At 42.5% G+C, this 14,898-nt stretch overlaps 1 protein-coding gene across 1 annotated transcript in view; it reads right to left on the bottom strand.

Annotated features, from left to right (window-relative positions):
* WDR35 (WD repeat domain 35) overlaps positions 1-14,898 on the bottom strand; it is a 2,872,164-nt gene that overhangs the window by 1,698,232 nt on the left and 1,159,034 nt on the right. The gene's annotated exons all lie outside the window — the stretch shown is intronic.

The raw sequence follows: 14,898 nt of genomic DNA, 5'->3' as shown, positions 1-14,898 counted from the left end.
AAGTTTGCTTTTGAAAAGTTTTTCACGGTGGTTTCTTGTCTGGGGGTGGGGGCGGAATGTGGATATCTAAAGTGATTTGTTTATGGTCAGATCTAACCAGCGAGGGGTTGACCTCCCATGTGGAACACTGGTCGTCCATGTTGGTGATGACCAGTTCCAATATGTTGTCACTTCTGGTGGGAGTGTTGACCAGTTGATCCACGGTGTTTGAGCTTATAAATTCTAGGAAATGTTGGGCAAGCGAGTAAGTACTTGAGTAGTTCTCCCAGTTAATGTTTGTGCAATTGAAATCACCCAATATTAGGGTGTTTGGTAGGACCTTTATGTTTCCCAGTGTTTCCAGAAACATGGAATGGGGGTCCTGGGACATGGTGGGTGATCTGTAGCAAGCTACAATTTGAATTGCAGTTTTGCCCATTGTTAGTTGCACGTGGATGATCTCTGAAGCATCGTACTGTGCCACTAACCTGGAGGTATGGGTATCCTTGATGACTATGGATACGCCCCCACCTTTTGTATTTCGGTCCGGGTTCTGTGGCCGAAATGTATGGTATGAGTTGTAGCCTGGTAGTGCGGGGTGCTCTCTGCAGCCTTAAACCAGGTTTCCGTTACTGCACATATATCACTTTTCTCCATACTGAGGAGTGCCTCGAGTGCATGCATTTTGAGGTTTAGACTTCTGGCATTGAGTAGCATTACCCTAAGTTTTTTGTTACTTGTGCTATTTACGGCGGTGGGTTTGTCTTTTGAGCCTTGCCTAGAAAAGGCACTATGGGGGTGGCAAGAGCCTTGGCCATTATTCGAAAGCCTAAGAGTGACAGGTGCAAGCCGTCTCTAGTGAAGCAGCATGGCTTGTCGAGCATGTCATCCCAGACAGACAGACACTGGATCCCCTTTGAATGACACCAGAAACTTAGCCAATTGTTGAAACTGATAATTTTTTCTTTATACCGTGGTATCATTCTTGGTGAGGGCAGGATGCTACTCAGGGTCAGGGTCATACCAACCTGGGCTACGTGATCAGAGAGCTCTTCCATATCTCTTTTCATGTAGTCCAGGGAGGTACGGCTCAGGTCATTCACACCAACATGGACAATGACATAGTCATATTTGTACTTGTTCTGAAGTGACCTGAGTGCTTGTGTTATGTGGGGGATCCTGGCACCTGACAGGCAGCTAACAGTAACCTTCTCCTTATTCAGCTAGTGAGTGAGACGTCAGTGTGCCTGACTATAGAGTCACCTATTACTAGTATGTTGGGTATGCTATTTTGCCTTAAGGGCTGTGATTGCGTGGCACACTGGTTTTGTGAAGTATGTGTTTAATGGTTTGTGTTGGGGGTGGAGGTTGCGAAATCTCTCTTCCCAATCTTTCCTAACCTCCTCTGACGGATTCCTTAGTTAGCATGCAATATTTTATATACACTACTAATAATCCATTTTTACCACCAACTTCTGTTCTAGATTCATTTAAAAACTCAACCAGTGCAGCCCTTTCATTTATGGTTCCCTTATCCCTTCCCCTTTCAATCCCTGATAGGGAAGGCAATCACTACCCTGCAATCCAAATGTCTTATTGGCCTCCTCCCATTCTATACTTTTCCATCTCTAATGATTTAATACCAATGCATTGATTCCTTTGCCAGTTTCCTTCAGTAAATTCCAGACAATCTTGCATATTGTCTTACCCCTAATTGCAGTCATATCTATCAGCAGAATCTCCTTTTTCAAATCCCATGGCTTAGTTCTTGGTATACTTTCTGATAATTTCTGAATATAATATTCTGTATGACTGTTGGCATTCTCCTTAAGGATCTGCATGCAAAATTCTACTCTTTACTTATACCTTGAATTACCCACCTCCGCTTCATTATCATCTCCACAATAATTAACCAATCACTATCTATCAAAAGAGGACACCAATAATAGCCATAACGCAGGACCTCCTAGACCCCAATAATTTACCAGTTACTATCAAAAGAATAACTACAACAGAAACTATTAGCAGTGATAATACAAACTGGATATTAGCTGACATAACTATTTTTGTTTACACCAACATATATCTTGGCATAATGTATATCCCTCTCACTCATCAGTAAACACCATGCAAAATCTCCTCCCAAATATCTTCCACATAACACATTCATTCGGAGAGATTTCAACATAAATGCTGCCAAGCCCTCTAACTAAACATTGAACAAAATGCTAATACACTACAACCTACAGCAACTGGTCAAACTGCCAACAATGACCCAAACCTGTAACAGGCAATAATTGCACCTTAGACTTAATCATTACCAGCAGAGTACAGATGCCTAAATATCACTATTCTACCAAACAATGTAAATTGCTCCATAATGCCATAACATCATTCTGGTCCTTCTAAGCAATTAAAACATCACCTCACATCATCTCCTACCGATCTATTCCAGACAGCATCACCTTCAAAATAATAGAGAGGTTCCCCACCATATATATGTACAAGAAGACCCCAACTCAGCACTCATACTTCTTAGATAAAAACAACGTTGTGTAGAATACTGCATTTCCACTGATAAAAAAGAAAGCAATTGGGCATAAATGCCTCTGGCTCACCTCAGACACTAAAATCTACCTCAGGCTAAAAATAAAGCTTGGAAAGTCTGTAAGTAACATGATGTCAACAAACTGTTGCATGATAAACTAGATAAAGTGCCAGAATAGCCACTAATTATGTCAGAGCAGCATTTGTCAAGGAGGGGCAAATATGCTAGTTAAAAGCCACAGTTTGGTCTGAGATTAAACATCTAACTGGAACAATTACAGGCCTCTCCCAGCCTATCCCATTTAGCATGCAGGCAATGCCCACAACTTTGCAAATGAGTAAAAGACTTACTAACAGACACAGTACATGAAATAACTAGACAACACCCATTCCAACCTCCTCAGCTTTCCATTAGCTTCTCATAAGCCTGTCATGCTTTATCATCTCAGCTCTACACACTGGCAGCTTATTCTTCCACTTTTCAATTTAGACAAATTTCTAAAAAAAGTTATGATTAATGCTCTACTGAATTTAGACAATAAAGGCCTTTTACACTACCTTTATTATCTAAATTCGGTAGAGCTTTCTTCACAACTTCTCTTACACACATCTACAATCTCCCACTTACTTCAAAACATTTTCCCCTAAGCCTTTTACCATCATAAAACTACTCCCAAAAAATGCCCAACCTAAAGAAATCAAAGATGTCAGACCAACTGCAGAGTCTGCCCACTAGAAAAATACTTGAAAAAATCCACAAGCAAATATTTAATGATATAAATAAGTATGGCCTTCTGTGTCATGCTTAAAAACAGCTTCCACAAAGCCTTTAGCACCGCCACTGCTCTATACAGCACCACAGACACTATCTAGAATAACACGAGTAAATTTAAACATGAGGGTCTTGGGGGGGTGGAGGGGGGGTCTGAATGGAGAAATGATAGAATCAACAAGCAAAGAGCAGTAGTATTGCTGGAACTGAATTTATCCTCAAGTCTTGGTGAGTACCTTCAGGAGGTGGAACCAGTTTTTACAAAATCTCACCAAGATAACACTGACATATAGATATGGGCAGAAGTAAGTTAAAAATAAAAATGACAGCTAGGTGTACAAGTCTCAGGATGAAAAAGTGCCCAATCCCGGAAGTAGCACTGGTGCCAGGACTGGAAAAAATGACAGTCTAGAATCCTGAAGACATGAAAACATTCCAACAATGGGATACGCAAGGCTCAGGGAGTGGATGCCCCACCTGTAATAGAAGGAAGGAGTAGTCTACAAAAGCTGACAAGCTAAAAAAAGAGCCATAAAGATGATAGATTGGACTACTGAGGATAACAAACAAATTATGTGTTATTATTATTATTATTCAAGATGCCCAGAATTTCCAGACAGAGGATATACAAAAATACTGAGAGAAATTAAAGGAAATAAAAATATTTGCACAATAAAAACTACCAAAAGATCCAAATGCAAATTGGTATTCATTAATACAACTGCTTCATGAAAAACATTACATAGACCAGGAAACCTTGGGCTGTTTGCAAAAGAAGTGACTGATAAAGTGAGAAAATATAATGAACAAAATCTAAAGATTTTGAATGATATAAAAACAAAATATGGACATGAGAAAGAGAGATATGATATGGTGCAATATTTATGCTAAGGAGATACAAAAAAGTAGCTCCAAAAATATTCAAAGAGAAATACAGGCAAAAACACCCACATATGGAAAATTTCATAATATGAAAAATAAGATCACAATAGAGGAGGAACTCAGAACAGATTAGTAAAGTAGAAGTTAAAAAAAATAGAAGCTGAAGTTATGAAATACCTGTAAAGTGAAGGATTTAGTGTAGAAAATCTAACTCTGATAACATCAAAAGATGATAAAATAATGAATCCCCAAATTAAGGATAAACCAGTGGAGCAGGAAGCATCTGATCAGCTGCCATACAAGAATACTTTAGAGCCTACAGTTGGAAACCAGTACAAAAGTTCAGTTGGAGTTGCACAGCAAGGGATGGAACTGGAAAAGTACAGTTGTGTACACTTACCATAAATGTAGATGTTCGAGTGTATTCACTGTTGCAGTCATTACATTTGGGTTATCTGCTTGCAGGTAGCCCTCAGTCGGCCTGATTAACAAAGTCTTGGGTCCTGCATCCGTTGCTGTCCCTTCTTCCATGACGTCAGGTCGTCAGGGGTATAAAACATGCAGCCGACGCCGTTACATCAGTTTTTCTTGCCCCAGATGTCAGGTGCCCCCCTAATGGGGAGCAATTAAATATAAAGGTACAACGATATACCTCCAGCAAAAAAGCAAATACACCAAAAAGGCTGTTAAGCATAGTAAAGGAAAGTAGAGGTCTAGCCAAAAGAAGTTAGGGGGCTGGAGGGAGGGTAACCAGGACTGCAACAGTGAATATAGTTGAACATCTACATTTATGGTAAGTGTACACAACAGTATTATGTTCTTCATGTTTCACTGTTGCAGTCATTACATTTGGGTAGATTCCCAAAGCTATGGTTGGAAGGAGGAATTTAGATAGCATTAGGACCAGCTATAAGGCCCTGCAAGACTGCAGTGGCAAAGCCAGCTCTGGATTTAGAGAAAATTGGCAAATGATAATGCTTGGTGAAAGTATGTACAGAACTCCAGGTAGCAGCTTCTAGGATGTCCCTGGTAGGGTCACCTCTGAGAAAGGCTGTAGAGGTAGATGCAGCCCTGGTGGAATGAGGTCTGATCCCCTGGGGGATAGGATTCCCATGGTGCTTATAGCAGAAATGAATGCAATGGCCTATCCATTTAGAAATGGTTTGCTTTGAAATAGCATTCCCCTCTGTCCCTGCAGCAAATGCTACCAGCAGTTGTTCAGATCTCCTCTGAGGTTTTGTCCTGTCCAAGTAGAATCTAAATTTTCTGTGCACATCTAAGGAATGCAGTATCCGTTCCCCTTTGTTCTGTGGATTTGGGAAAGAAGGTTGGCAAATGAATGGACTGATTAAAAGTCACACTGGATACCATCTTGGGCATGAAGGATGGATTGGTTCTGAGGGACACCCTGTCCGCATGAAAGATGATGAAATGTTCCACTGCCATAAGGGCCTGTAATTCAGCTACCCTTCTAGCTGAAGTGATTGCTAAAAGGAAAGCTGTTTTCCAAGAAAGAAATTTTAAGTCTGCAGTAGCAGCTGGCTCGAAAGGAGGTAGAGTGAGTTTCTCCAAAACAAAGTTAAGGTCCCAGGCTGGGGTTGGAGCTCTCCTGGGTGGTCCCAAATTCCTGACCCCTCTGAGGAACTGCTTGAGCAGTGGATGAGAGAAGAGGGGAGGTTCTGTGTTATAATGAGCTGAAATGGCTGAGGCGTGGATTTTAATAAAGGGAAAAGGCAGGCCCTTGTGAAGCATGTCAGTTAAGTATTGTAAAATCTGAGGTAAATTGGGCGCTGCTGTGCTCATCCCTTGAGTTCCAGGCACAGAATCTTTTCCATTTTTCAGCATAGGATTTTCTAGTGCTAGGCCTCCTTGCCTCTAAAATGATATTCATCACAGGTTTACTGAGGGATTGTAAAGGAGAGTAAATGTAGATGTTTGAGTGTATTCTCTGTTGCAGTCATTACATTTGGGTTATCTGTTTGCAGGTAGCCCTCAGACGGCCTGATTATCAAAGTCTTGGGCCCTGCGTCGGTTGCTGTCCCTTCTTCCATGATGTCAGGTAGTCAGGGGTATAAAGCATGCAGCCGACGCCATTACATCAGTTTTTCTTGCCCCAGATGTCAGATGCCCCCATAATGGGAAGCAATTATATACAAGGTTACACCTCCAATGATAAGTAAATACACCAGAAAGCTTAAATACAGTAAACAAGAATAGAGTTATAGCAAATAGAAGTCAGAGGGCTGGAGGGAGGTAACCAAGATTGCAAAAGTGAATACACTCGAACATCTATATTTATGTAAGTGTACACAACTGTACTATGTTCTTCGTGTTTCACTGTTGCAGTCATCACATTTGGGTAGATTCCCAAAGCTAAGGATGGGAGGAGGCAATTAGATAGCATTAGGACTAGCTATAAGGCCCTGCAAGACTGCAGTGGCAAAGCCAGCTCTGGATTTAGAGAAAATAGGCAAGTGGTAGTGCTTGGTGAAGGTATGAACAGAACTCCAGGTAGCAGCTTCTAGGATGTGCCTGGCCTGGTAGGAACACCTCTGAGAAAGACTGTTGAAGTAGATGCAGCCCTGGTGGAATGTGATCTTATCCCCCTGTGGAGTAGGTTTTCCATGGTGCTTATAGCAGAAAAGAATGCAATAGCCTATCCATTTAGAAATGGTTTGCTTTGAAATGGCCTTCCCCTCTGACCCTGCAGCAAAGGCAACTAGCAGCTGTTCCATTTTTCTGAGAGGCTTAGTCCTGTCCAAATAAAATCTTAGTTGTTTGTGCACATCCAGAGAGTGCAGTATTCATTCTCCTTTGTTCTGTGGATTAGAAAAGAAGGTTGGCAAATGAATGGCCTGATTAAGGGCCACACTGGATACCACCTTGGGCATAAAGGAAGGATTGGTCCTGAGGGATACCCTGTCTGCATGGAAGATGATGAAGGGCTCCACTGCCATGAGGGCCTGTAATTCAGACACTCTTCTTGCTGAAGTGATGGCTAGAAGGAAGGCCGTTTTCCAAGAAAGGAATTTCAACTCTGCAGATGCAGCTGGCTCAAAGGGAGGTAGAGTGAGCTTTTCCAATACAAAGTTAAGGTCCCAGGCTGGAGTAGGGGCACTCCTGCGTGGTCTTAAATTTTTGGCCCCTCTGGTGAATTACTTCAGCAGTGAGTGAGAGAAGAGGGGTGGCTACGTATTATAATGTGTTGAAATGGCAGAGGCATGAATGTTAATAGAAGAGAAAGAAAGGCCCTTGTGAAGCATTTCTGTTATGTATTGCAAAATATGCAGTAAACTGGGCACTATTGTGCCCATCCCCTGAGTTTGGCTCCAGGAACAGAATCTTTTCCACTTTTCAGCATAGGATTTTCTAGTACCAGGCCTCCATGCCTCTAGAATGACATCCAGCACTTGTTTACTGAGGGATGGTAATGGAGAGATCAGGTAATTAGCCAGGCTGCAAGGTTCAGGGCTTGAAGCTGGAGGTGCAGAATCTGGCCCTCCTGCTGGGACAGCAGGGAAGGGGTCGGAGGTAGGTACCATGGTTCCAGCAGTGACACACTGCGCAACAGGGGGTACCAGTGTTGGCGTGGCCAGTCTGGTGCAATGAGTATTGTCCTTGGTTTGTCCTGTTTGATCTTTAGTAGAACTTTGGAGAGGAGAGGCAGAGAGGGAAAGGCATAAACTGACGTTTTTCCCAGGTGATGGACAGGGCATCCTCTTTCCAAGCTTGTCTGTGGGGAGTCCTTGTACAGAATTTGTCCAATTGGTAGTTCTGAGGGGAGGCAAACAGGTCTATCTCTGGGCTCTCCCATCTGTTTCTCAACGTGTTGAATATCTGTGGTTCCAGTTTCCACTCATGTGGGTCCATGAGATTTCTGCTTAGGTCATCTGCCAGTGAATTTAGCTTGCCTGGCAGGAATTAAGCCTGTAGGTGCACTTGGTAGCTCAAGGCCTTGTTCCACAGAGCCATGACTAGTCTGCAGAGGAGGTATGAGTGTGTCCCCCCCTCCTGTTTGTTTATGTACCACATAACAGTGGTGTCTGTCTTTACCTATAATTGTCCTGGAAGGATGTGGTCCTTGAAGGCTGTCAGAGCATTCTGTACAGCTAACATTTCTTTTTGATTGATATGCAGGTGCATTTGACCCAGGTTCCATTTGCCCTGAATGCACTGCCCTTCCAAGTGAGCCCCCATGCATAGTCTGAAGTGTCTGTTATTAGGGATTGGGCAGCAGGGAGTAGAGTGAATGACAGTCCCTTGTTGAGGTAGCAGGCTTCTGCCCACCAAAGGAATTCTGTCTTTACACAAGGGATGACAGGAATCACTGATTCCAGGTCCTGGGAATGTTGACACCATAGGCTTTTTAGATACCATTGTAGTTTCCTCATATGCTGTCTTGCATATGGAATTAGTAGGATGCAAGAGGCCATGAACCCCAGAGCTTGCAGTTAACTGGGTCTTTGTGGCCAGTAATTTGAAGTAGGGTGTCAGAAAAACTAGTTTCTCTGGCGTGAGGTAGGCCATCTGGGAAGTTGTGTTCAAGTTTGCTCCCAGGAATACAATTTGTTGGCAGAGTACTAGATGAGATTTATTTTCATTTAAGGTGTACCCCAGTGAGATTAGCAGTTTCTTTACAAATACCAGATGATTTAATAGTATTTTCTGGCTTTCTGCCTGAATTAGACAACCATCCAGGTATGGGTATATTTGAATATTTCTTTGCCTGGAAAATGCAATGACTGGAGCTAGACATTTTGTGAATACCCTGGGCGCAGTAGGTAAGCCAAAGGGCAGTGCAGAGAACTGACAGTGCATGTAGCCTGCTCTGAAGAGTAGGTATTTTCTGCAAGAATCCCTTATTGGGATGTGCAGGTAAGCTTCCTTTAAATCCAATGTTGCCAACCAGGCATTTTTGCCCAGCATGGGAAGCGGCTGATGAAGAATTAGCATTTTGAATTTTGGAATTACCAAGAAGGTGTTTAGGATAGACAGGTCCAGGATAAGATGCCAGTTGTCTTTTCTGGGTACCAGGAAAAGTCTGGAGTAAAAACCTTGTCCCCATTCTTCTGCTGGGACAGGTTGAATAGCCCTGATACTTAGAAGAGAGACAACCTGCTGTTGAGCCTTTGCCCACTGATTTGGGGGTAGTCTGGCCAACCTTTTGGGGTTGGTAAGGTGTGGAAGTGGAATCTGTATCCTTGGAAAACTATATTTAAAACCCATTTGTCTTGGGTAACCAGTTCCCAGTTTTTTGCATGCAGGGTGATCTTTCCCCCTAAAGGCTTGGTCAGTTGAGAAGGGCTTGGAAGGTTTAAGGTTAAGTCATTGTGACAGTTTACCATAGGGAGGTGTCTTACTACTTCTAGCTTTGGAAGTGGGAGCCCCCCACTGCTTAGACCTGTGAGTACCTTGAGACTGAGGCCTAGGTGGTCTGCTGTTCCTGGATTTGGACTGAGAAGGCCTGGAAGAGACAGGAAAGGACCAATTCTTAGAAGGCCAATGCCCACTAAATCTGGAAAGCTGTACTTGCAGGAAATGTTTAACAGTTTGCATAGATTTAGCTTTTTCCTCCATCTTTTTAAGAACTTCTTCTGCTTTATTGCCAAACAGGCGGTCTTGGTTTAAGGGAGCATCCAATAATTTGGCTTTGACATGATCTGGCAGAGTTTGCTCCTTAAACCAAGCATGCCTTCTAAGAACAGACCCAGTAACAGCAGCCCTACATGATGCCTCTATGGAGTCAAAACCACATTGCAATGCATGTTTACCAACTTGTTCAGCAGAATGCATTAAATCCTGTAATACTTTCTTTTCAGCACAGTCAAGAATCAACATCATCTTCTGTTTAAGTGATTCAATAATATGCTGCTGGTACTTTAACATATGAAACTGGCAGTTTAAGGCCCTAATGGCCAAATTAGCCAAAGTTTATGCCTTCTTAACCCATCTGTCCAGGGCCCTGGAATCTCTATCAGAGGGGGTAGGATTTTTGGCAGTAGTAGCCTTAATGTTTTTGGGTCCCTGTGAAATGGTCTCTGTGTCTACAGTAGGATTCTTAAAGAGGAACTTGTGAGAATCCGGTACTCTGTAATACCTGTCAGGTTTCCTAGGAGCCGGAGGTAAGGTGTCTGGGGCCAGGCTAGGTTCCAAGAAGGCATCATCTACAATGTCCAGTACAGATGGGATAGCTAAAGGCCTCTGTTGAGGCAGAAGTAAGAATTCCCTAAGCCTCTTTTTGGAATCACCTGGCTTTCCCAGTGCTCCCTAAGAGTGTGCAAAGTTTCACCAAAAGAGAAGTCTTCTGGAGGGGAAACAGAGGGAATGGAGTCCTCTGCATCAGAATCCTCACAGGTAGATAAGGACAATTCCTGGTCATCAGAAGAAACAGAAATTTAAGAATCCTGATCAGAAGAATCAGAAGGAAAATCAGTTCTAGGTCTCTTAGAGTGAGAGGGGTGGCTTCCCCTAATTAGAGTAATACGGTCTTCAGCCATTCTTATCATTTGTTTTTTTTAGGCATATGGGCCTGACCATGTGGTTAGGACGTCAGTTTTCCAGGCGTGGATCGAGTCTTAGGCCTTGAAGAAGAAGATGGCTTCGGTTTGATATGCAAGTCAGTAGGCCTGAATACACCCTCAGAAGCCAGTGCCTGCACTGCGGCTCTGGACCCATCCAAGGTAGAGGCATCCTTAGGTTCCATAGTCAAAGAAGCATCTCGCGGCATACCTCACTACGAATGGGTCTCAGTAGAGGCCTGTGAATCTGAAGTAGCAGGTATCAGGGACTGCAAAAGCGCCTCACTGAGTACTGGTGAACTGGCGACTAGCTTAACGGAAGTGTCATCGGCAGCTCTGGACCTATGCTGTCTGTCTCTGTCTTTATCTTTACAGTTTTCGGGATGTCGGTAGTCGGATGGTTTACCGAAGCCATTTCTGGATAATTGAACCGAGCACCAAAATAGTTAGATGCGAAAATGAACCGATGACGAATAGTACGAAAATTGAATAAGGCACAAAACCGATAGTGAGGGACATCGTGGTCTTGGCCTAAGCAAGGAATGCAGTACGAATGAAAATCTTTATGAGGTATTTGCTTTCCACATGAAATACAATTGTTAACTTTTACTGACATCGGTTTAGAGCAAGAAAAAGAATCCCCAACGGGGTACTTAGCTTTTTAGAAGACTTCAGTTCTGAAACTCAAAAAAAGAAAATTTTAGGAGTCGGCCGACCGGCACTTGCAAACTGCTTCTGCTTCGGGCACCGCACGGCAAGAAAGACTGATGCAATGGCATTGGCTGCATGCTTTATACCCCTGACTACCTGAAATCATGGAAGAAGAGACAGCAACCGACGCAGGATCCAAGACGGTTGAGGGCTACCTGCAAGCAGATAGCCCAAATGTAATGACTGCAACAGTGAAACATGAAGAACATCCATAGAAGGCACCATGGAAAAAATTTGAGCAGATCCAGGGATCCCAGAGCTGGCAGCCAAATGCTGGTCCCATGGGTGTGATGGCTCCGATGGAAGTGAAGACCACAGAGTCGGTTCCGGTACCAAGGTGAGATCCACTGTCAGTATAAAAGTAGGTGGCATCGGGAATGATGAAGTAGTGGGCTCCAAGACCTGCGGAGAGGTTGAAGGAGGAAGATAAGTGGAAGTCCTGGGAGACTAAACCTCGGCTCCGGGAGGTAGGGAGGTCCGAGAGGGAGCAGGAAGACCTCCGGCTGCCAAGAGCTGATCCACCAATCTAACTATGTCCAGTTATGAAAGAGTCCTGGAGGAATGGATGAACATTCACAAAGGCGATTCCGGTCTGTCTACTAAGAGACTTAACTATTGACCCAAAAAGGGGTCGATAGATGTGGAGTATCGAGTCTTGAGGGTACTCAGTATCTGACCTTCAGCACCATGGTCTGCTGAATAGAAATTTGCTTGGCAGGGGAAGATGGAACCAAAATATTTGAGGAGACTATTGTCGGTGCTGGGGAGGTCATCAGTACCAAAGACAAGGTTAATGCCATAGGAGTCTGGGTAGTCACAATGATACAAGGCACCATGGGGGATTTAACCAGTTTTGGTGCCGGAGCAGGAGTTGGTGCAGACTTAGGAACTTTAGGCTTAGGTTCTGATGGATGAGTCGAAACCCGAGATTTTGGAGTCTTCGATTCGTGTACCTTCGGGGAAGGACAGTACCGAACTGCTCCATTTTTTTGATTCTGTCCTGAGAGATTTAGACGTCTCCACCTCAGAGAGAGCTTAACTACATGGGCGTTTTAGTAGTCCCTTAAGAATAAGTTTGTTTCATCTCTCTGCACAAGTACGAGCACTGAAACCCTTGCAGAGTTCACATGGAGGTTGTATCTCAAGATGAGGGACATCCAAGCAATAAACACATGAAAGATGCCCACCAGAATTGGGCATCTTTCTGTCACAGTCCCTACATTGTTTGAACCCTGTGGTTCCCTTCTGTTTTTCTGCCATTTTTCTAACTAGAAAATGGCATGCGCGCGCACGCACACACACACACACACACACACACACACACACACACACACACACACACACACACACACACACAAAAGACACAAATATTCATGAAAACAAGAAGTACAGAATAAAGTTTTTTTTTTTTTTTTTGGCGTTCGAAAGACATGCTTGAATGGATGTGCCTTCGTAAAAGGTTGGGCATCGAGCTGGCACCTCGGTACCATAAAAATCTACTGCCAATCATTAGCGGACCAGAGTTCCGCTGTGGCGACCCCTAACCAGGAAAAGCCGAAAGAAGAAGAAGATATACCAACAATGGTACTTGAAGATTATCCACAAAGAGGCTAAGAGAAAAAGGTAGGAGGAAAGGAAATAAGGATACCAGCGATGGTATCAAAGAAATACTAACAGGTAGAGGGAAAGAAGGGGCCTTTGCCAACGTAAGCAGAATACCTAGAAGGTAAGAAAAAGGGTAGATACAAATCACTCACAACAAATTGGAACCTTACAGAGCAAGAGAAAGAGGAAACAAGCAAAAAGGTTAGACAAAACAAGTTATATAATCAAAAAAGTTTAGCACTTGTGCTGAGAATACGTCTGATGTGTCCGTAGCCGTGTTTGATTTTCTACACGGCAAATGAGATCTGACGTAAAGGGAAGAGAGGCAGTATGGGTAGCCTGTAAGTATGGCTCCTATGTCACGGCTTGAGAGTTTTTGGCTAGTGTGAGCTTGATATAATGGCCGAGTCAGTTCAACCCAACAGTCAAGAATGAATGAAGATTGACAACATCAGATCATATTTTACGTGACTTATGGCACTTGTCAGAACTGTTAAGTTCTATATCTTTTGATGAAAATGTTATTTTTATTACCATAGATGTGTTTAATTTGTTTGCCATCATCCCACACGACCCAGGATTGCAGTATTTTCGCAATATGTTACTGAAAGATGATTCTAAAAGTGCAAATGAGATTTTTATTTTACTTGAATTTCTTGAATTAGTATTGTAAAACAATTAAGTCTACTTTGATGGGGAATATTACCATCAAGTGGCAGGTGTAGCTATGGGAGCTAGATGTGCCCCAACTTATGCAGACTTAGTACTTGCAGACTGGGAACACAACATTGTCTTTACTACACCTTATTTTAAGAAAGCATTTTGATATTTTAGATTTTTAGATGATATTCTAATTTTTTTGGACCAATGACATGTTGAGTTTTGAGGAATTTTTAGTGGAACTGAATGTTTCCACCAGTTTCTTAAAATGTATGTCATCTTTGGGTGTAGATTCTATAAACTACCTGGATATTACAATTTCTAAAGGAGACATACTCCGATTCTTTGCTTCATTACAACAGCAACCATCCATTTTACCAGAAACAAAACATCATCAAAGGCCAAATGGTGCGCCTTTCTAGGTTAGTTTCATTTGATACTACTTTTCTAAAATGGTTTTTGAAAGAAGCTATCCAGATTTATTGGTGAAGAAAGTTAAAGAGGAAATATTTTCAGGGTAAACAAGACAAATATGCCCCCATTTTAAATGCAAACACCAGCACACAGAGATGAAACACTAGTGACATCAGACACTATTAACAATACTACAGACAAGACAGGTGCTACATCTTTGAAAGAAATAACAGTGGTACTACTAAAAGGGCTTGTCAGTCAAAAATGATCAAATGCGTTTGTTTATATTGCAGATTCATAAATGATGGCCCCTTTTTCACAGCTGAAAATTACAACAAAACCTTAACTTCTCCAAGGATCTGTAATTTTGCGACAAGGATGGTAGTGTACTTAGCTACATGCGAGTGAATTATTAGTCCTACAATTCACAAGACCAAAGGCACAAAATAGAACTGCTCCAAGCAAAAATATGCTCCAAAGGACCTTTATTCACAACTGAAAGAACGCCAATAAAACATGTTTTATTTTGTTGTCTTATTTTGTGGTCTTGTGAATTGTAGGACTAATAATTCACTCGCACATCCATCTGCAATTCTTGTTTTGGTTCATACCATTGCCTCGATTGTGCTTCCCATTTCCACCGGAGTGGTTATTGTTGTTTTCATATTCGTGGTTACTACTTAGCTACATGCACCTCATGTCCTGGATTCTATATAGGAAGAACTACCAGGACACTTAAGGAGCAAATATATGAACACAACTATGCCATTAAGAAATGTAAACCTTCCAATGCACTATATAAATATACTC

Source organism: Protopterus annectens, chromosome 1.part0, assembly GCF_019279795.1.
Source record: "Protopterus annectens isolate FY-2018-M chromosome 1.part0, PAN1.0, whole genome shotgun sequence".
In the NCBI taxonomy this organism is placed as follows: Eukaryota; Metazoa; Chordata; order Ceratodontiformes; family Protopteridae; genus Protopterus; species Protopterus annectens.
The sequence above is the reverse complement of the archived record's forward strand: the minus strand, read 5'-3'. Positions and strand labels throughout refer to the sequence as shown.